This window comes from Peromyscus leucopus, chromosome 4 (genome assembly GCF_004664715.2).
Source record: "Peromyscus leucopus breed LL Stock chromosome 4, UCI_PerLeu_2.1, whole genome shotgun sequence".
In the NCBI taxonomy this organism is placed as follows: Eukaryota; Metazoa; Chordata; class Mammalia; order Rodentia; family Cricetidae; genus Peromyscus; species Peromyscus leucopus.
In genome coordinates, this window is record NC_051066.1 from 87000445 (window position 1) to 87022431 (window position 21987).

A 21987-nucleotide genomic window follows, 5' to 3' on the forward strand; every position below is an offset into this window, starting at 1 on the left:
TTGCTGGTGCCCAGAGGATGAAGGAGATCAGCCAGGCCAAGCCAATCATGATGCCAGCCCGCTTTGGGTACGCTTGGCCCGGTATGTCAGTGGTCTTGTGATGGAAAAGTAACGGTCAAAGCTAATCACCAGAAGGTTCATGACCGAAGCGTTGCTGGCAACATAGTCTAATGCAAGCCAAAGTCGCAAGCCAGACTCCCGAGAACCCAGCGTCCCATGAGGATGTAGGTCGTGTAGAGGTTCATGGAGAAGATTCCAATGATGAGGTCTGCACAGGCCAAGCTGAGCAGGTAATAGTTGTTAACTGTCTTGAGCTGACTGTTGACTTTGAAGGAGATCATGACCAAGACATTGCCCACAATGGTCATCAGGCTGACCACAGCTGTCACACTTGCAATAGTGATGACTTCCATAGCCCATGGCGTTCCAAAGCCTGGTGATCTACTGGGGTGTCGTTGACTGTGGTTTCATTGTGGTAAGATTCCCCCTCCATCCTGGTTCAAGAAGTTACATTGGGATTTAGTCTGAGGTTTGGAGCTGCTCTCTGTCCTGCTTCCTCTCTTCTCCGCCAGTACCTGGAAGAGATATCAACAGGTCAGCTCCACTCATCACATTTCTGCATGATTTTCTTTTCCCTTCGGGATTCATCATTGTGAACAGAATATGAATTATATGCAGAGCAAGATGCTGGATTGTTGAACCTTTTTTGTTTTTCTTAGAAAATGACTTAATTTATTATCAAACTATTGTTGCTATTGATATAGTGTTGAAATAGTTAAGTATAAGGTAAAAGGCAAAATAAATTTTGGACAACTATATATGTATGTATGTATGTATGTATGTATGTATGTATGTGTGTGTATGTACACATCATTGCAATGGATAACAATATAGTAATAGATGTATATGTTTTTATCATTGCAAAATTCTTGTACCTAATGAACAAGTATTGGGTTTTAGTTATAAAAATTTGCAATTAATATTTTTCAATGAAAAATTCTCTGGCATTTTCATACATGTAAAAAAATGTTTGGTCATCTTCATGCCCTAATGCCCTCCCTCACTCCTCTCCTCCTGCTGAAATTATTCTTCTTCCAAAGAAATCTCTAGACTTTCAGTAACATTTTTATCAGGGCATGATACATTCTTTTAAAAATGTATTAGTTCTTTGAGAATTTCATATGATGTGTTTTGATCATATTCACTCCCTTCCACAGCTCCTTCTGGATCTATTCCTCCTCCCTACCCACCCAACTTGGTGTCCTCTTATTTTTCTAGTGTATTATTGTTTGTATTTTAATGAGCCTCACTGCCTGAGTATCATGCATATGTGTGAAACTGCTGCCCTCTTGTGGCAATTTTTTAAAGAGGGGTTGAGAAGAGGAAGGAAGGAGAAAGAAAAGGATAGAATTGCTTAAAAGGCAGGGGGAGGGTGGAGAGTCGGGGTGAGGGATGGTAGGGTGGGGATGAAGGGTGGGGCTGGGGGTAGGGTTGGGGGGATAGGGTAGAGGTGGGGTGTGGGTTTGATAGGCTTCAATGCAGAGGACAGAAACCTGAAATGAACATTGGAGGTAGTGCCCAGAGGGGGCAGGCTTAAAACACGCCTGCTCACAAAGAGTTAAAAGTCAAGGAGAACAATTGAAGGAATGTGTGAAGAAACAAAGTTTTGACATGTCTTTTTTTTTTAAAAAAAGACAGCTCTTTTAAAGTAACACACATCTAACTTTGTTGTTGTTGTTGAGACAGGGTTTCTCTGTGTAGTTTTGGTGCCTGTCCTGGATCTTGCTCTGTAGACCTGGCTGACCTCGAATTCACAGAGATCCACCTGGCTCTGCCTCCTGAGTGCTGGGATTAAAGGCATGCGCCATCACTGCCTGGCCTAACTTCTTTTGATTCATAGAGAAGTGCTGTTTCAATTCAAAATCTCATTTCAGTTAAGACATGGCTTCTCATAGTGGAGGGGGTGGGGAGGGATGGAGAGGGGGACTGGAAGGAGAGGAGGGAGGGAGGAGAAACTGACGGGCTGGGAAAAACAATTAATTAATTAATTTTTAAAAATCAGGGGGAAAAAAAAGAGACGGCTTCTTGTTGTCTCTGAAGTGATCATATTATCTGCAGCAGGCTTTTAACCAACGCTTTAAAAATACTGTTTGCCAGCATGTTAGATGCCTTGGAGCATCAAACAGTGCATGTATTGAGGACTTAATCTTGTTCAACTTTAAAGAGCGTCCAGGAAGAAAGCTGAGCCTTCTTCGGGCCAAATTCTTGGGAGAGAAAGGTCTATTCCCGAGGATATTAAATGATCACACTGTCGCTGTGGGACAGGAAAGCTGGTGAGACAGTGTATGCTTGAGGACCAAACCAGAGCCACTGGATTCCTGTGTGAAGCTTGTCTCCCAGTCCTGGGGTGGGGGTGGGGATTCCCTTCCCTTCTGTCTTGTGTAGTATTCCCAGACTTTGGGGAATATATCATTTTTCTATGTGTGCCATGTCATTAAAAAGCCTTGGAAGTACTGCTGCAATTAGGTTTATGGGAAAATCTGAAAGCCCAGAAGAATTCCTTGGCAGTTAGCGAACTCTTCCCAATGGACGTAAAAGCATGGGTTATGTATTTATCTTTGCGGTCCTAACGAAAGTATCTTTTTCTGTAGGCAACAGGAAGAAAATGTCTTAAGGAGGCAGTGATACACTGCATCAAGCAAAGCTGATAAACCTGGTAAGATTAGGACTGACACATGAGCCTGGTTTTAGTTCCAAGGAGATAAGAATGTATCTTGGCAAGCTGTTCCTGGCTGTGGTGGTTGGAAGGTGTTGTGAAACATGGGAAAGAGGGACCAGGAGGAGAAGAGTGGGAGGAAACTGCTACTGACTGTGTCTGCATGCTTGTCTGTGGACCATGTTCATGCCTGTATGCAACGCCAATTGAAGGCTGGAAGAGGGAGTCAAATCCCTTAGGACTGGAGCAGAGGCCCCACAAGAGTGAGGGGAGGCTGCCTCTCTCATGTCTCAACTTCAACACAGCTGCCCCCTGCCCCCCAATAAACCTCTTGCACTAAGTCTGTGCACGTGGAGTGATTGCTTAGTGGCATACCTTGGCAGGGCCTGCTGAAAGGTACCCACTTTGCTTTCCTTTATATTTATCATCACACACAATACTTTAATCCCAGCACTTGGGATGCAGAGGCAGGTAGCTCTCTGTAAGGTCAAGGCTAGCCTGGTCTATATAGGGAGCTCCAGGCTAGCTGAGGCTACATAATGAGATCCATTTAAATTAAAGAAAGAAAGAAAGAAAGAACTATAATAATATTTTCTTCTCTAAGTGCAGAGAAGCTGTAAGCTCCGTGGTCTTGGGCAGGACTTATGAAGCCTTCCTGTGAGGTTTAAATGAAAGCTCCAATATGACCTGATGACAGTGATTCTCCCACACGAATACGAATCACAGCACCAGCAAGCTTACTTTCACAGATCACTGGGCCTCACTCTTACACTTCTGGCTGCAGGGAGGCTTAGGAGTTTGCATCTCAACAAGGGACACTCTGTTGCTACTCCACCTTTTGAAAATGACTACATAATGAATGGATTTCCTTTTATAAAAATAGGACTGGGAGGGGTAGAAAGAGTCTAAGAGCCAGAGGTGTGTGTGTGTGTGTGTGTGTGTGTGTGTGTGTGTGTGTGTGTCTGTGTGTCTGTGTGTGTGTATGTGCATCTCTGTGTGTGTGGGGGGGTGTGGGGTGTGGGCTGACGGGTGGCCCAGGCCAGAACAGTGTCTCTTGAACTTGCAACACTCTTGCACTCAGAGCAGTGCAAGATCAAGCCAGTTAACATTCCAGCCTGGAGATAGGAGGGGGTTCCTGAGCTCCTACTCCTAACTGAAAAGCTATTGCCAGTTGACATCTTCTAGGGGAGAGTCAGTTTTCTTTAAAGGAATGGCCACTGCATGGTCAACTCTGCTACAGTGGATGGCGCCATCGGTGCGTGGGCGGCGTGAACTGCAGTCTGTGGACTCTTAAAAAAAAAAAGAGGTCACCAAGTTGGGAGGATATAGATTGTATGTATGTGTGAAATTCTCAAAAAAAAAATAAATAAAAAAATAAACAAAATAGGTCAAACATTCTAAAATTACACAAAAAGGTAAGCTTATTTTCTTAAGGCTCTCCCTGTGTGACTGACACTTTGTTTTGGTATCTTAGGTGTTCCCTAAGGAAAAACTGGTTTTTAAACTGACACAATGGCATACATTATAGCTAGGATTATCAAGAAAAAGCAATACCAGAAATCCCCCTTCCTTCTACACAGACAAAAGGTGTTTAGCTCCTTGCAATGCAGGAGGGTCTTGTGTGGCCTTTTCCTCACTGCTGACACTTTCTCTGTGCATCAGAACCATAGAGGGGCCCATCCTGGTGGCTAGGATGTAATTCCAGCTACTTGGGAGGCAGCTGCTTGGAGAATTTTGCGTTCAAGGCCAACCTGGACAAATGAATGAGACACTGTCTGGGTTAGTATTAATTATTTCTGTCTCATCGCTGCATGGAAATGCCTGACAAAACAACTTAAGGAAGGGACGGTTTGTTCTGTGCCACAGTTTCAGGAGCACAACCCAGCGTGGGGAACATAGAATCAGGAGGTGGCCGGTCACGCGCTCTCCACAATCAGGAAGCAGAGAGCATGCATATCGGTCCACATCTTGCTTCTCTATTTAGTCTGGGACTCCAGCACATGCAAATGGTGCTGCCCACATTCAGTGTGAGGCTTCTCACCTCAATGAACTTAATCTAGATAATTCCCAATGGACATGTCCACAAACTTATTTCCATAGTGATTCTAAATTCTACCAAGTTGACAGTCAAGATTAACTCTCTCAAAATAAAGAGCCGAAGATACTGTAGTTCGGTGACACAGGGTGTGTTGGAGGCCCCATTGTTAACCCCCAGATCATACAACACAACAACAAAAACAAAAAACTCCGTGAGATAAGCATGGTCACTACCTTGATTAAAAGATCTTCAAAGCCAGGTGTCTGACTTTAATCCTAGCACTCAGGAGGCAGAGGCAGTTGATTTTTGTGAGTTCAAGGCCAGCCTGATCTACATACTACACAGTGAGTTCTCAGACAACTGATGCTATGTACAGAGACACTGTCTGAAAACAACAAACAAACAAAAAGCTAACCACCACTCCCCTGTGTTGCCTGAGTTTTTCTGCCTTGCCCACAGTCAGGACAAATCCTTGTCACCCGCCAGTCCCACAGCCGCTCAGACCCAACCAAGCAAACACAGAGACTTATATTGCATACAAACTGTATGGCTGTGGCAGGCTTCTTGCTAACTTTTCTTATATCTTAAAGTAACCCATTTCTAGAAATCTATACCTTGCCACGTGGCTCGTGGCTTACCAGCATCTTCACATGCTTCTTGTGCTGGCGGCATCTGGCAGTCAGTCCTTCTGCCTTCCTGTCCTTTTATTTCTCCTCTCTGTTAGTCCCGCCTATCCTTCCTGCCTAGTCACAGCCAATCAGGTTTTATTTATTGATCAATCAGAACAACTTGACATACAGACCATCCCCCAGCACAGCCAAGTGCAGACCATCTCAGACACCTGCACTCAGGCCCATGGTCCTAATCATCCTCTATGCGGACCTGCTGGGTAACGCCACAAAGAACCCAAGAAGGGCTCCCACAGGACATACAGAACATCCCACAGCACCCCTGATGTATGTCAATTGCATGAAATAGTGTTGGGAGCAAAATGTTAAATAAATGTTTGCAATCACTTTCCAAAAACAAGTCTTGTCTGAAAATAGGCATAATAATTATTCTTAGTAATTTTTGTTTGTTTTGAGATAGGATCTTGACATGTAACCCAGGCTGGAATAAGAATTCCTAATGTTGAGATTACAGACATGCACTAACATGCCTGGCTATACTACTTGTTCTCTCTCTTGTTTTTAATATAACACTTTGGGCTGGAGAGATGTCTCCACTGTTAAGAGCACTGGCTGCTCTTTCAGAGGATCTGGATTGGATTCCCAGTACTCACATGGTGGCTAAAAACCACCTGTAACTCCAGTTCCAGGGGATCTGTTGCCCTCTTCTGGCCCCTTCAGGCAATGCATGAAGGCAAAATGCCCGTACACATTTAAAGATAAAAAAACCTCAAGGTCTCACTCTGATCCTGGTTGTCCTGGAACTCATTATGAAGACTAGGTTGGCTTGGAACTTGTAGCAATCCTCTGTGACGTGGGATACTGATGTTTCCAATAAAGAAATATGGTTGAGCTGTGTATATAAATTTGACAACCAGGCAGTGGTGGCACACGCCTTTGATCCCAGCACTCGGGAAGCAGAGCCAGGCAGATCTCTGTGAGTTCGAGGCCAGCCTGGGCTACCAAGTGAGTTCCAGGAAAGGTGCAAGCTACACAGGGAAACCCCGTCTCGAAAAACCAAAAAAAAAAAAAATTGACAGATAACTATTTTAAGTAATGGCTGTGAGGAGGCAGCTTCTCGAATGATGGCTGAACAAAGCATTGATCTATGGTACAACAGAATGGTATTAGGAGTCATTTTATTTCTATGTTATTTTAACAGAACAGTAGTGCTTGGTTTTTACCATAGTAGCCTCTGGTTCTCGGTCATCAAAACTGTGTCAGTAACAGGTTCCATCTCGTGGAATAGGCCTTCAGTCAAATCAGATGTTGGTTGGTTACTCCCAGAGGCTTTGTGCCACCATTGCACTAGCCTATCTTGCAGGCAGGACACATTGTAGATCAAAGGTTGTAGCTGGGTTGGTGTCTACATTTTTCCTTTGGTAGCATGCAGAGTACCTGCTTGTACCAAAGACACTAGCATGCAGGGGTGAGGTCTCTCTGTAGATACCAGCTCGACTCCTCCGTGTTCAATGAATTGTGTAGGTATTCCCCTCAGCAATAGTGCCTTGTCATCAGTTTGTGGAGAGCAACCTTTTGTCTTGGCCATAGTTTAGGTTGTTTAGGGTTTTTTTTTTCATGGAACCCCCTTGTCCAACAATTCAATTAGGTGCAACCCATTCCAGATACTGGAAGCTTCATTTCGTAACAAAAGATGTCTGGCTGGGGTTCTGTCTCCCCCATTATTTGGCAAATCTATTTATATTGCTTTCATAATGCATATATTTTAGGAAGTTTCTAGTGTATTAGTTTTCCATACTACCATTCAAATGGCCCTTAATTTTAGCTGTCTCTTTTCACATTCCCTTCCTCATCCCCTCCTCCTCCCTACTTGATCCTCCCATTCTAGCCCCTCCCACACCAATCCATCCATAGCTATCTCTTCTACTTCCCTTTCCTAGGTAGATCTATCTGTCCTCTCCTGCTCCAATCCCTTACTTTATACCTAACCTCTGTGGTTCTATGGAGTGTAGCTTCGTTATCATTGACTTAACAGCCAATGTACACATATAAGCAAATATACACCATATTTGTCTTTCTGGGTCTGGGTTACCTCACTCAGGATTTTTTTTTTCTATTTCTGTCCATTTCTGTGAATTTTGTGATTTCATTTTTAACGGCTTAGTAATATTCCATTGTGTAAATGTAACACTTTATTTATCCATTCATCTGTTGAGGGACATGTAGGTTGTTTCCAGTTTCTGGCTATTATACATAGGACAGTAGTCAGGCAGTGGTTGTGCACATCTTTAATTCCAGCACTCCAGGAGGCAGAAGCAGGCAGATCTCTGTGAGTTTGAGGCCAGCCTGAATTATCGAGTAACTTACAGAGCAGCCAAGGCTACACAGAGAAACCCTGTCTTGAAAAACAAAACAAAATAAAAAAAATAGGGCAGCAATGAACATGGTTGAGCAAGTGTCTCTGGTGGGATAAAGCATCGTTTGGGTATATGCCCAAGAGTTATATAGCTGGATTTTGAAGTAGATGGATTCTTATCTTCCCAAGGAGCCTCCACACTGATTCCCATCGTGGCTGTATGATTTTGAAGTCCCACCAGCAATAGATGCATGCTTCCCTTACTCCATATCTTTGCCAGCATGAGCTGTCATTTATTTTACTGATCTTAGCCATTCTGACGGGTGTAGGATGAGATCTCAAAGTACTTTTGATTTGCACTTCCCTGATGGCTAAGGATGTTAAACTTTCTTTAAGTGATTCTCAGCCATTTGAGTTTCCTCTTTTGAGAATTCTCTGTTTAAATCTGCATCCCATTTAGAGACCCACAGCCAGACAATATGCTGGGAGTGAGAGACCTTATAAACACTAAGCCATAAATGGAGTGTTTCCATCAAATTCCTCCCCTCGGGGCATCAGAGGTCCGGGAAGAGTGTAAGAGCCAGAGGGGATGAAGTCACTAAGGAAACAAGACCCTCTAAATCAACAGGATTGATGACATGTGAACCCAGAGACTGAGGCAGCGTGCAGAGGGCCTGCACGAGTCTGCACCAGATGGGGTCCAAGAGCTGAAAGGAGAAGTGGACACATGGCCCCATTCCTAACCCAGAAGCTATCTCTAATTGATAGGCACTTGCAAATGAAAGTTTGGTTTCCTCCAAGGGAAACAAATTAGTCTTAAGTGCAGGCCCATGCCCAGCCGTAGATGGCCAACAGAAAATGGACTTAGTGGCATCTTTGGAGGTTCTTTGTCTGATAATGTCATGTTTTTTTAAATTATTATCTTACCTTCTATTTTTATTTCATTTACATTTATTTAAATTTTTTTCTCTCTTTTTACCCCATAAGTCCTTTGCATTATGGCTTCCAGCTTAGTGTTTTTATGGTATTCCTGAGTGTGCAAATGAGTGGGTCTCTGTGTCCATTTCTTGTGCCTTTTCTTGGACTCCTTTTCTTCTGTTTGTCTGATGTGTTAATTTTTGTTCTATCTGATATTATTATCCCTTCGATGCCTGTTTTCTAATGAGACAGAAAGGGGGTAGATCCAGATGGGAGGGATGATGGGAGGAACTGGGTGGAATAGAGGGAGGATATATCATATAAGAAAAATAAACCTGTTTTCAATAGAGGGGGAAAATGCATATTTAGAGTACTTTGAGTTAAAAAATGTAAGGCCACAGTGACTATTTTGAAATAAACCTTTATATACATTCTTGCTCATTTTCTTAAGGGAAATTTCTAGAAGTATATTTACTTGATTAAAGGCTGTGAATATTATGAAGGCATTTTATGTATATTTGAAATAAATAAGTAAAAGCAAGGAATTCTCCATTTCTTACTGAATCATTTATTTAAATAAAAGGTACTTATTATACTTCTTCTAGTAATGGTTTTTGTTAGGATGTTTTGTTCAAGTGTTCTATGGCATGCTTGTTGAGATGTAAAAATCAAGTCTTATCTAATAAAAATGCTACATTATGTGTTTCTGTTAGCTGGGGGTAGGAATCAAAAGTATTTGCTTATTTGTAATTTACTGACATCAGCTCTCATTGATGAAAAATGAAAACAGTAGCAACAACAACAACAAATCAGAGTATAAAACCAGAATTTTAGAGAGAGTGAGAGCGAGAGAGAGGGAGGAAGACACATAACAAATTACCGTCCTTCACTATGTGAGGAGACAAGAAGTGTGGTGAGCAGATGCATGGGCCCTCACCAGACAGTAAATTGGCCCATACCCTGCTCTTGGACTTGACAGCTTCAGAACCGTGAGGAACAGATTTGTTTGTGAGCTCCCCAGTTCATGATATTTTGCTATAGTAGGCCAAAAGAATTCAGATTGCTCACTCCCCTTACTTTGAAGAAATTTGCCAATTTCTTTTTCTTTTCTTTTCTTTCTTTTTTTTTTTTTGGTTTTTCGAGACAGGGTTTCTCTGTGTAGCTTTGCGCCTTTCCTGGAACTCACTTGGTAGCCCAGGCTGGCCTGGAACTCACAGAGATCCGCCTGCCTCTGCCTCCCGAGTGCTGGGATTAAAGGCGTGGGCCACCACCGCCCGGCGAAATTTGCCAATTTCTAGTGAGTAAAAATCTGCATAATGCTTGTGGTAGTTTGAAAGAAAATGGCCCCCATAGGGAGTGGTATTATTAGAAGGTGTGGCTTTGTTGGAGTAGGTGTGCCCTTGCTGGAGGAGGTGGGTCTCTGTGGGGGCGGGTTCTGAAGTCTCCTTTGCTTAAGCTACTCTAGGTGTGTGGCACACAGACTCCTCTGCTGCCTGCAGATCCATTACACTAACTGACAAAATGTTAACTGTTATGGCAAAGAGATAACAAAAATACAGAATTAAATGTTAAAAATACTATTATTACTAGGGTACATGAGAGGGTAATGAGGGTGAAGTTTTTTATATATGTTAAAATACTGTGATTTGGGTGGGCCTACCCTGATGCATCCTTCTCCCCAACTCTTGATTCTCTCTTTATTAATGGCACAGCTAACTAACTGTCCATTCAAGCAATAAATGTGGGCATCACCACTACTTCTCAGATCCTGACTTCTCCATTTACATTTGGATGTAAAATTCTAAATTTCCCCTTTCCCAGCTGTCTTCTTGGCTCTCATCTCCAGTCACACCCTGACAAGTATGGCCTGAACTTTCCTAGTGATTTAATGTCTCTGACTGGAACTTCAATCTCTTTTACAGACTGATTTCTCAAGAGCATATGCAGACTTTGAAGCCAGACAACCCTGGGTTTGAACCATGCCATTAATTACTAGCTGTATGACCATAAAATTATTTAATGTTTGTGTTTTCTTTTGTGTGTGTGGTGCAGTCTATGTATGTTTGCCCGTGAATGTTTATGTGGGGGTAAGTATGGAGGCCAGCAGTTGATTTTGGGGGGTCTTCCTCAATCACTCATCATGCTCCACCTTTTTGTTTTTTGAAAGAACATTTTGAAAAAAAAGTTGTAAAGAAATGATTACAAGCTTATTTGCATATATAGGAAATCTTATTAAATTGCAGTTTGTAATTTTAAAATGGAAAGGAACTAAGCTTTTTATCAGGAGAATACATCATGTACTTGATGAAAAGACTAATGTAAAATAAGTCAAATTCTACGAAAAATTAAAACGTGTTTACAAGTAAACGTGGCCACAATAAAGGCAAATGTGGGTTACAAAGACACTGTTGACGTGAACTCATTTTGTTCCTTTGTCTCTAGATATTTATCCAGAAGGCTTACGTATTAAGCAATTATAAAAGATCATTTTGTTCATGGTTTTCAGACAGGGTCTCTCACTATGATGGGTAATCTTGGTTGTTATCACACCATGGCAGGGGATCCTCAACTGAAGAATGGCCTTCATCAGATTGGCCTTAGGGCCTGTCTGTGGGAGCATTTTCTAGATTGCTGGTGGATGTGGGAGGCCAAGACCAGCCTACTGTGAACAGTACAATCCTTAGGCATGTGGGGCTGGGCTGCATAGGAAACAGAATGTAGCTGAGGGGCTGGAGAGATGGCTCAGCGGTTAAGAGCACTTGTTGCTCTTGCAGCGGGCCAACGTTTAATTATCAGCACCCACCTGGTGACTCAATGACTCACACCATTACAGTTCCAGGGACCCAAAGCAGTCTTCTGCTGAGTGACTGTGGGTACCAGGGACTCACGTGGTGCACATAATACATGCAGGCAAAACACTCATACACATAAAAGGTTTTTTTTCCCTCCCTGTGACAGGGTTTCTCTGTGTAGCTTTGGAGCCTGTCCTAGAACTCGCTCTGTAGACCAGGCTGGCCTTGAACTCACAGAGATCCTCCTGCCTCTCGAGTGCTGAGATTAAAGGCACAAGTCACCACCACCCGGCCAATAAAACGGTTTTTAAAAAGGCCTCTGAAATTGAGCCTGGAAATGAATCAGAAAGCAGGATTTCTCCGTGGTTTCTACGTCAAACTCCTGCCTTGAGTTCCTTCCGTGGCTTCCTGTAATGATGGACTGTAAATCGGAAGATGAAAGAAACTCTTTCCTTCCCAAGTTGCTTTTGCTCATGGTGTTTATGACAGCAACAAGAAACTAAGAGGGACAGTCACAGAACCTGTGGCTGGCTAATGAGCACCAGGTGTTTGCCTGTCTTCACCTCGGGGCACACAGTCAGGCTTTTCATGTTGATGCTGAGGATTTGAGCTCAGCACTTTCCCAAGTGAGCTCTTTCTCCATCCTAACCTTTGTGTTTTCAATCTGGGTTCCACACCCAAGTGTAGTAGTTCACATCGTAGGCCTGCTGAGTTCTGATGAAGGGATCTACAGGGTGCGGCGACTGGTGAGCTTTAAGTGATCTGTAAGGACAGCCATTTTAAAGACTGTGTAGCTCTCAAGTTGACAAACCTTCAGGGGTTCCCTCATCTTCGTAGGTTCTCCATCCCTTCCCACCTATTAGCTCCTGTTCAGTCAGCAGGCTGTAGCTGGGGTGTCTACTTCTCATGAAAAGCCTACTTCTGGCTTTTGTCTTGAACCTCTTACTGCATTCAGCTCACTGTAGCAGAAATCATGTTTATATAATTATCTTCTTTGTGAGTTCAGTACTGCCTGTGTATATATAGTTCTGTGAGCAATTAGAAACAATAGATGGCTATTAGGAAGGGTCATGAAAGACTGGGGATGAAGGTGACACTTCTTATGCCAGGCTGATTTTCATCCTTTACTTTCACTATTTTTTTATTTTTTGGTCTTTTGAGACAGGATTTCTGTGTAGTCCTGGAACTCATTCTGTAGACCAGACTGGTCTTGAATTTACAGAGATCCTCCTGCCTCTTGAGTGTTGGGACTAAAGGCACATGTGCACCAGCAGTAGCTTGCTTTCATTATTTCATGTAGCTTCCCTAAGACAGAATTAACCTTGGCTTCTGTGGTTTTTTTTTTTTTTTTTCTTTTTTTCACCTGTGCCAAAGACGAATGTAGCTCTACCACTGAGCTACATTCCCAGCTCTCTCAGGCCTTTCTAAAACTTTCCTGCTACCCTGTCTAGCCAAGTCCTCCTAGGTGAGTTAACCTCTCTAGGGCTGTTACCTCATTGCAAAACAAAGGTATCATGAGTACCTATGAGAATCAAGCGCTCAATAAATGTGAGTTACAGCAATTATGTTTACTAGTTCTTTTCAAGATTTTCAAGCACCTTTCCATTTTCCCCATCCTCCTCTCTCTCCACTTGGGCTGCTGTCCACACCTGCCACGTGGGACTCACCCGAGACCCATACCTCCTTTCTAAATCCTGATTTTAAAATGACATATCCTCTTTCCATTAGGAAGTTGACCAACCAACCAAACAAAAACCTCACTGTACATCTCGGGCTTGAGTTATGCAAAAATACTCGTATGAATTAGGAGCGATCACCCTAAGTGACTCTAGAGCGTCCTTTCGTTACAGACCACTCCTGCGGTCCCCGCCCCGGCCGGGCCCGCACCGGGATCCCCGGGGCCCGTGCTCGGCCGCTTCCGGTGGGGCCTGCGCTCTGGGCGGCGGCGGCTCGCGCGCTCATCTCGCCAGGCGGCTCCATGCAGGCTGAGCGCGGGGCTCGGGGCGGCCGCGGCGGCGGGGCGGTCGGGACCGGCCGGGAGGGGACCGAGAGCGGGCCGGAGCCGCGGCGGCGCTGGCGAGAGGAGGCGGCGGGGACGGAGGCGGCCGGCGGGGTCGAGGCGGGGCTTCCGCGGAGGCCGAGGAGGCGGCGCCCCGCGAGGCGGCCGCCGGGAGCCTGGAGGCCGAGGCGGCGGAGCTGGCACACGGGTAAGGGCGCGGATGGCTGCGGCAGCCAGCCGGCGTGCAGGACGCGCGCGCGCGAGCCACGGCGCCTGCGCGGGACGGAGCCGGGGGGCGCGCGTGGACGGTGCACGCGCAGGCCCCCGGCTGCTGGCGGTCCAAAGACTGGGCGGACCGACCGGTCTTCGGGTTTTGCTGGCGCCCGCGTCCCGGAGTCTGAGGGTGTCTCGGCTACCGCGCGCTGTCACTGAAATTAACCCTCCTCCCCGCTGCGGCGCGGGGCCGGGAGAGGTTTCTCCCTGGGTGCATGAACCCAAACCGATTTACTCAGAGAGGTGTTCCTCTATCCAGTGTTTCCTTTATCCCATCCCAACATTGCCTAGGTGACAGTCTCTGTTGTCATCTACATCCGGATGAAGGGACGAGTGGAAGATTATGTCTTCATTTTGGTTTGGATTGGTGTTCTCTAAGATCCTTTCCACTCTTCAGGTTCATATTTCGTCTTGCTAAGAATACTGTTAGGGGTACCTAAAGACTGACCAACCTTCCTGAGGCCTCTCTGTTCTCATTATCTTATGGTGGGCACATTGGTGCCTTAAATCAGGATTAACTGCAGAGCTCTGAAAGCTAAACAATCAATAGAGTTTTGGCCGGCTGTGCAGGGATCCCACACAGTGTACATCCTTTGCTTTGCCTCTGGATGACTAGACTGCAAATGGAAACAACTTCTAGATATGTATCACTCCAAAGTAACTTATTTGGGAAGCAAGGGGCTCTGAAACCCTTCCTTCTTAGGATGGGTGGTATGAGCCCTGAACTTACTAACTTTGATAACCAAATCCTCAGGCCAGTCATCTTCACTGAGTACCTAGTTGAAACATGACACTATTCTTGATTCAATCATTAACTTCATAAAATGCGAGACTTTGTTTATATTTATTTTTTAGAAATTGTGTGTGTGTGTGTGTGTGAGTGTGTGTGTGTGTGTATGTGTGTGTGTGTGTGTGGTGTAGGGGTGCACATGTGTGGAGGTCAGAGGACAACCTTCTGGAGTCTATTCTCTCTTTGCACCATGGGTTACCAGGATAGAACCCTGGTCATTAGGCTTGTACAACAAGCTATTGAGCTATTTTACTGGCCCCAAAATATACATTTAAATTTAAATGACACATAGTAACTATACATTTATGGGGTATCAAGTAGCATTTCAAAACATGGATACAGTGTGTGTAATGATGAGATCAGAAGAATTTGATATACCTATCATGTTAGAAATATATTACTTCTTTGTGTTGGTGTGCTGGCTAGTCTTATGTCAACCTGACTTACAAGCTGGAGTTATCTATCTGAAAAGAGGGGACTTCAATTGAGAAAATGCTCCTTAAGATCCAGCTGTTACGCATTTTCTTAATTAGTGATTGATGGGGTAAGGCCCAGCCCATTGTGGGTGGTTCCATCCCTAGGCTGGTTGTCCTGGATTCTATAAGACAGCAGGCTGAGCAAGCCAGTAAGCAGCACCCCTCCATGGCCTCTGCATCGGCTCTTGCCTCCAGGTTCCTGCCCTGCTTGAGTTCCTGTCCTGACTTCCTTTGGTGGTGAATAGTGATATGGAAGTGTGAACGGAATAAACCCTTTCCTCCCCAAGTTGCTTTGGTAATGGTGTTTTGTCACAGCAATAGAAACCCTAAGACAGTTAGAAATACTAAAAATCCTTTAGGCTAGCTGTTGTCTAATAATTTTTTTCAACCATAGTTATTATACTTTGCTTTTGATCTTTAGAAGTGATTTCTTCTATCCGAGTGTACTCCTGTACTCATTACCCATCTTCTTCATCCCTCCTTCCCCATACCTTTCCTAGCCTCTCATAAGCACTATTCCATATTTCTTTAAGATCAGCTTTTTAGTTTCCACATATAAATGAGAAAATACAGTATTTTTCTTTGTGTACCCAGCTTATTTAACTTAACATAATATCCTTTAGTTCCATCCATTTTTCTGCTAGTGACCATTTCATTCTAATGTTCTGAATATTCTGGCTGAATAATCCTTTGTGTCTATGTATTCTCTTCTTTTGAAAAAAGCCCCCCCTTTAAATTATGTATGTATGTTTTTGTTTTTGTGCGCATAAGTGCAGTGCTAGCAGAGACCAGAAGAGGGCATCAGATCCTTAGAGCCCTAGTTAAAGACAGTTGTGTCCTCCAGACAAATGCTCTTAACTAACTGCCTCTGAGGGCATCTGCACACATGGCCTATGCTTACACGCACACACACAAACATGTAAATAAAAATAAGTAAACATGAGAATGCCAATGTTTCTTTGGAACATATCGACTCCAGTTCTATTGGAGATGTACCTAGTAGTAGTAGCATTGTGGAATACCTACTTTTTTTTTTTTTTTTGAACATCCATACTGCTTTCTGTAATGCTGTACTAATTGATGTTCCCACAGCACAAGAGAGTTCATGTCTCTGCATCTTCCTTAGTCTTGTTATTTTCCAAATTCCTTCTATTCCTCTTTCTCCTCTTCTAGACTGGATCTTACTCTGTAGTCCATGCTGGCTTCAACTCAGGATCTTCTGCCTGTACTCTAAGGTATGGGATTACACAGGTACTTCACCACATCTGGCTTCTTTATTTAACTGTTTGTTTGTTTGTTTGTTGAGACATAATCTTACCATGTAACTCAGCCTACATCTGGTTCTCAGTTGCTGGCACCGCAGGAATGCCCCACTTTTATTTTAATAGCTTTTTTTTGTTGTTGTTGTTTTTGTTTGTTTGTTTTTTGCATACAGGGTCTCACTATGTAGACTTGGCTGGCCTGGAACTCACTATGCAGGCCTTGAACTCAGAGATCTGCCTGCTTCTGCCTCCAGAGTGCTGGGATTGAAGGTAGTTTTTTTTTTTTTTTTTTTTTTTTTGCTTTCATTGAAAAATTTCTAGATACTCCTAGGCAAATAGTTTGTTCTCATGACTTTGTGCATTTGAACAGTTTGAGGTTGTTACATATTTTACAGAGTCCTCTTTTGCTGGGTAAACAGTTTGCAAACATTTCCTCTCCTGTAGGCTGTTCTCATACTCTTGTTTGTTTCCTTTGATGTGCAATGCTCTTTTGATGTGATCTATTTGTCAAGGTTGCTTCTGTTGTTTGGGCTTTTGAGGTCATATCCAAAGAAAACTTTGCCCAGAGCAATGTTCTGAGAAGTCTTTCCTGACAGTCTCACAGTTTCAGGTTTTATATTTAATTCTGATTTATTTTGAGTTGGTTTTGTATATAGTTTATGTCTCATGGGTATGGATATGTACATGTATCCCTGGGGTTTTCTGTTCTGTTTCATTGGCTCCTCAGTCCCTTTTTGGTGGTGGAACTGAACTTGGGATGGAGTGCAAGCTATAAACCACATTTCAACCACTAGCTCTCTTTGTACCAGGACCATACAGCTTAGCCTGTTGCCTTTGTAGTGTGTTTTGAGGTCTGACATTGTAATGCTTAACTTTTGTTCCTCTGCTCAAGATATTTAGGGTCTTTTGCAGTTTTATCCAAATGTTACGAGTGGTTGTTCTGTTTCTGTGCAGAATATCTGGGTTATCTCAGGGGCATTGCACAGAATCTGTAGATCACTTTGGGAATTACGTGTAGTAGATATTATTTTAAGGTGCTACTTTTGTTTATGTTGCATTTGTTTAACTCTGTGAAGCTGTGTTACTGTGCCTGTCTAGAACACCTTATGGTCTAATAAAGAACTGGCCAATAGCAAGGCAGGAGAAAGAATAGGCGGGGCTTTCAGGCAGAGAGTATATATGGAAGGAGAAATCTGGGAGGAGAGATTGAATAGTTAGCAGCCAGAGGAGGACGACTCCAGAGGCCAGCCATCCAGCTACACAGCAAGCCATGGAGTAAGAAACAAAGGTGTACAGGAATAGAAAAGGAAAAGCCCAGAGGCAAAAAGATAGATGGGTTAACTTAAGGAAAGCTGGCCAGAAACTAAGCCAAGCTAAGGCTGGGCATTCATAATTAAGAATAAGCCTCCATGAGTGATTTATTTGGGAGCTGGGTGGTGGGCCCCCCCACAAAAGAGCAAAAACCCCCAACAACAATTACGGGCATTTGAACAGTAGTAGTTCTTGTGGTGGTATTCTAATTGTACTGAAATGTGATTTTGATTGTATGTTAATAAATAAAATTACCCGGGGGTCAGAGCTATTAGAGCCATAGCAAGAGTGTGGCGGTGGTGGCACACGCCTTTAATCCCATAGATCTCTGTGTGTTCAGGGATACAGCCATTGGAGACATATGCCTTTAAGAGCTGGGGGGCTGTACATACAGACAGTGACGAGACAGTCACGTGTTTGGGTTTACAACCAATGAGAAGGCAGAACAAAATACTATAAAAAGACGGACAGACAGGATATAGCTCTCTCTTTCGGGAACCTGGGACACCGCAGGAGGAAGGGTGAGATTTTAGCTCTGAGCTCTGACCTCTCGGCTTTCTCTTTTACATTGGTTCTATGTTTCTTATTTAATAAGACTGTTGGTTACATCTACAAGTTCTTCCATCTATGAACTCAGGAAGGCTCTGTGAAATCTTGTAATTTAATGTCTTCTCCAGTTGTTTTCATTGATGTTTTATAACCATCATTGCAGATGTCAGTCACTCCTTTGGCTACATTTATATGTATTTTATTTAAAGTTTTTGCTGGTATTGGTTTTTCGATTTTTTTTTTCCACTTTCACCAATGCTGTTATACTAAAAAAGCAACTACATTTTGTATGTTAATTTTGTATTCCGTAACCTTTCTGAATTTATCAGTTTTAATGTTTTTGTTAGCATTGTTATATATTTATATAAATTATATATATATATTATATAAAATATACATAATTAATGTCATCTGCAAGTTGGGGTTACTTAACTCCCTCTTTTTCTGTTTGTATGCCTTTCTTTTGTGTTCTACAATGACTGAGACTTTTGGAGATAAGATTGTACTATGTAACCCTGGCTGGCCTGGAACTCACTGTACCAACTAAGTTGGCCTTGAACTCATAGAGATCCACCTGCCTCTGCCTCCTGAGTGCTGGGACTAAAGATGTGCACCACCACCACCTGACATGATTATTGTTTTGATGAGTTGTTAACAGGGAGGAAATTAAGGACTGTTACCATTTCTTGGGGTTCCCCCCCTCCCCGCGCCTTTTCCTGCAGATAATAGTAAGTAATGAACATTTATTGAACACTTATGAACACTTAGTTATGAGACTTGCACATCGTGGCACAGCTAAGTCACTCACAGTTATGTTTAAATTATTAAGTCACAATTTATCTGAAGCTCACTGAGCCTGGATTCAACCTGGGTCTGTTGACTCCAGAGCCCGCTCTTTTTTTTTATTACTTCTCTGAGTTTCTGGTCCAGTTTGAAAAGAGGTGGCTCAGTGGTCAGAACTCTTGCTGCACAAGCATGAAGATCTGAGTTCAGATTCCCAACACTGTGTAAAAAGCTGGGCGTTGCAGCTCGCGCTTGTAACCCCAACACTGTGTGGTTGGGGCAGAGACAGGAGGATTGCTAGGGCTTGCTGGCTGCCAGCCTGGCCGAGCTTCAGGTTCTGTGAGAGACAGTGTCTGAAGTAAATGAGGCAGAAGGCAATGGAGGAAGATCCCCAATGTCTTCTGACTTGGCAAGCATAACTGAAGGCTTGAATACACAGATACACCGCATGCGTAGGGCTGGGGCGGGGCGTAGAGAGAGAGAACTGTTGTGATGTTTTCACATCTCTTCCCCCTCATGTTTAAATATAATTATAAGGCTGTATAGTGATACTGGTAAAGCGTTTAGATCTTTGAATATTAGCAGACCTTTGTGTTCCTTATCCATATTTCTATGGCAGATGTATATGTCTGTGTTCACTTAAAAAAAAGGAGTGAAACAAAAATCTCACTATGTAGCCCAGGCTGGCCTTTATCTGTGCTACCATTCCTAGTCTGGTCACTTTTTAGTTACTTATATCCAATAAAAAGCAAGAAAAGCTGGTAATTACTGCACTAAGGAAAGTAGAACTTTGAAGGCATATTGATTTATTTATTTTACCTTTTTTTTTTTTTTTTTTTTTTTCTGTGTAACTACTCCCTGGCCTGAGCAGTAAACACTAGCCATTGCTGAGATTTTTATACGTCGTAAAAGGCAAGTATCTGGCTCTGGTGCTCAGCCTTAGAACCTGATTTGGTGTCACATCAGGTCTTGGCAGGTGTCTATGGCTTATTCTGTCCCTGAGACCGAAGGGGGTTGCTGGCATCATGACAGCCAGTAGTGCCTGTAAACTTATTAAACTCAGACTCTAACAACAGCTTCCAAGAGTGTTTTTCACTTTCCCAAAAGTCTGAAGCTGGCTTAGCTAGAAGCTGAATGTGCCTGAGTGTCCGAACAGAAAATTGGTTTAGGATTACATTTTGGAGCCAGGTTACATGGTGAGTTCCAGGACAATCTGGGCTACATTGTGAGGAAAAGGTACTTGGCATTCTTTCTTGTCACTGTGAGCCATTGTGCAGGCATCCAGTGTCCTGTGTAGCTCTTCTTGTTAGCAGTGTGCTGTTTCCCCACTGGCCATTATTTCACCCAGATATTTCCATAATCTACACAGACAATTCATCCTCGAACCGTTTTACTTACTCTGAAGAAACCATGCATAATACTGTGTCTATACGTTTACAGCTAATGTATTTTAAAATCAAACAGATCAGATACTTTTAAAATATACAATTCCCAGCATATTCTGTGCATTTGTTAATTAAAACATGGAGCGGGAAAGCATTTTAAGGGCTGAGGATGCAGCTCCGTTGATAGTGTTTGGCTAGCGAACATAAAGCCCTGGGTTTGGTTCCCAGCACCAGATAAACCCCGGGTATGGTGTTGTACACCTTACGGAACTCAGAACGGGAGGCAGACTTTCAGAACTTACACAGTACTTAGAGGCCATTGTGGGCTACATGTGTCCCTGTCTCAACAACAGCCATAGAAGCATTTAAAATACAACAGTCACACTGTTTTTATGATTGAATGGTCTTAAATACTGTGGCGACTTGATACTGGCTTCATACATTTAAAAATCATATCAATAAAGAAAAGTTTCAACTGTTCCTTATATTTTTAAACTCATATTTTCTCCCCACATTTTACTCATAACATTATCTGGGGTAATATATTTTATGCTCGAAAATTGTTTAGTAGCTGCCTTTCACTTTCTGTGTAATAATTTTATTTTGTTTTTGTTTTGAGACAGGGTCTCACATAGAGCAGCCTGGCCTTGAACTTCTGATTCTCCATCAAATTCATATATTGTTTTAGATCATCAATTCTATAATAGTTTTATTTTTGTATTTATGAAATTGAGTTACACCGAGAGACTGTTAATTGATGTGTATTTTGTGAGAAAGTAACTATGTATAGATACCTATATATTCTCCAATGTGAATAGGATCATTATCATTTGTGACGGGAGCAATTAGAACTGTTCAGCTAGTAAATACCAAAAGTGTGCTGTGTGACTTTCATGTATGTGTGTTTGGAATTCCTGGACATCCTGAATTGTGCTGTTATGGTTTAATGTCTGTTCATTTAACCTTGTGTTCTTTGTGTGATTAGATTCAGTCTGTCCTTTCCACACTCTGGAGTGTGGCTTACTTAGAAGTATGAAGTACAGGATTTCATCAACACAAGTTCTCCTTAAAGGATTTTCTTTCTTTCTTTTTTCTCTTCAATTGTATGAGGCGAGGTCTCTTGTTCTACAGTCCAGGCTGATATTATAGCTTGATATTATAACATGATATTATAGCTTGAGATGGCCTTGAGCTCTTGCTCCTCTTGCCTTAAGTGCTGGAATTATGGGCATGTGCCATCAGATCTAGCAGGACACTACTCCCCCCAAGAAACAAATACCAGAGTTGAAAGTAAATCTGTAAATTGGGGTGTGCTCAGAGCAGGGTGCCTGAAGGATGGCTCCTCTGTTTATAACACACCCAATAGAAATCTGGTCATTGTGTGAGGAGGGTTATAGAATGCGTTGCTTTCCTCTGAGCAAATGCCCTACACATTAAAAAACAAAACAAGCTGGGTGGTGGTGGCTCATGTTTTTAATCCCAGCACTCTGAGCCAGGCAGATCTCTCTGAGTTTGAGGCCAGCCTGGTCTACAGAACAAAATCCAGGGCAAGCACCAAAACAACACAGAGAAACCCTGTCTCGAAAAAAAAAAAAAAAAAAAAAAAGATAAATAAAATTGTGTCTTTTAACTAAATCAAATAAAGAGTAATCAACTTATCTGTCAAATGAAAGTTGTGTTAACTCCACCTCTGAAGCCCCTTCCAGCTCC

At 42.9% G+C, this 21987-nt stretch overlaps 1 non-coding gene and 1 pseudogene across 1 annotated transcript; one reads left to right on the forward strand and one right to left on the reverse strand.

The window, feature by feature from the left end:
• Positions 1-45: 45 nt before the first annotated feature.
• LOC119087814 lies at positions 46-413 on the reverse strand (annotated as a pseudogene).
• A 21169-nt stretch (positions 414-21582) lies between these two features.
• Positions 21583-21711, forward strand: LOC114697536. The gene has a single exon (XR_003735209.1). It is a non-coding gene; the product is annotated as a small nucleolar RNA SNORA11 (small nucleolar RNA).
• The last annotated feature ends 276 nt before the right edge of the window (positions 21712-21987 follow it).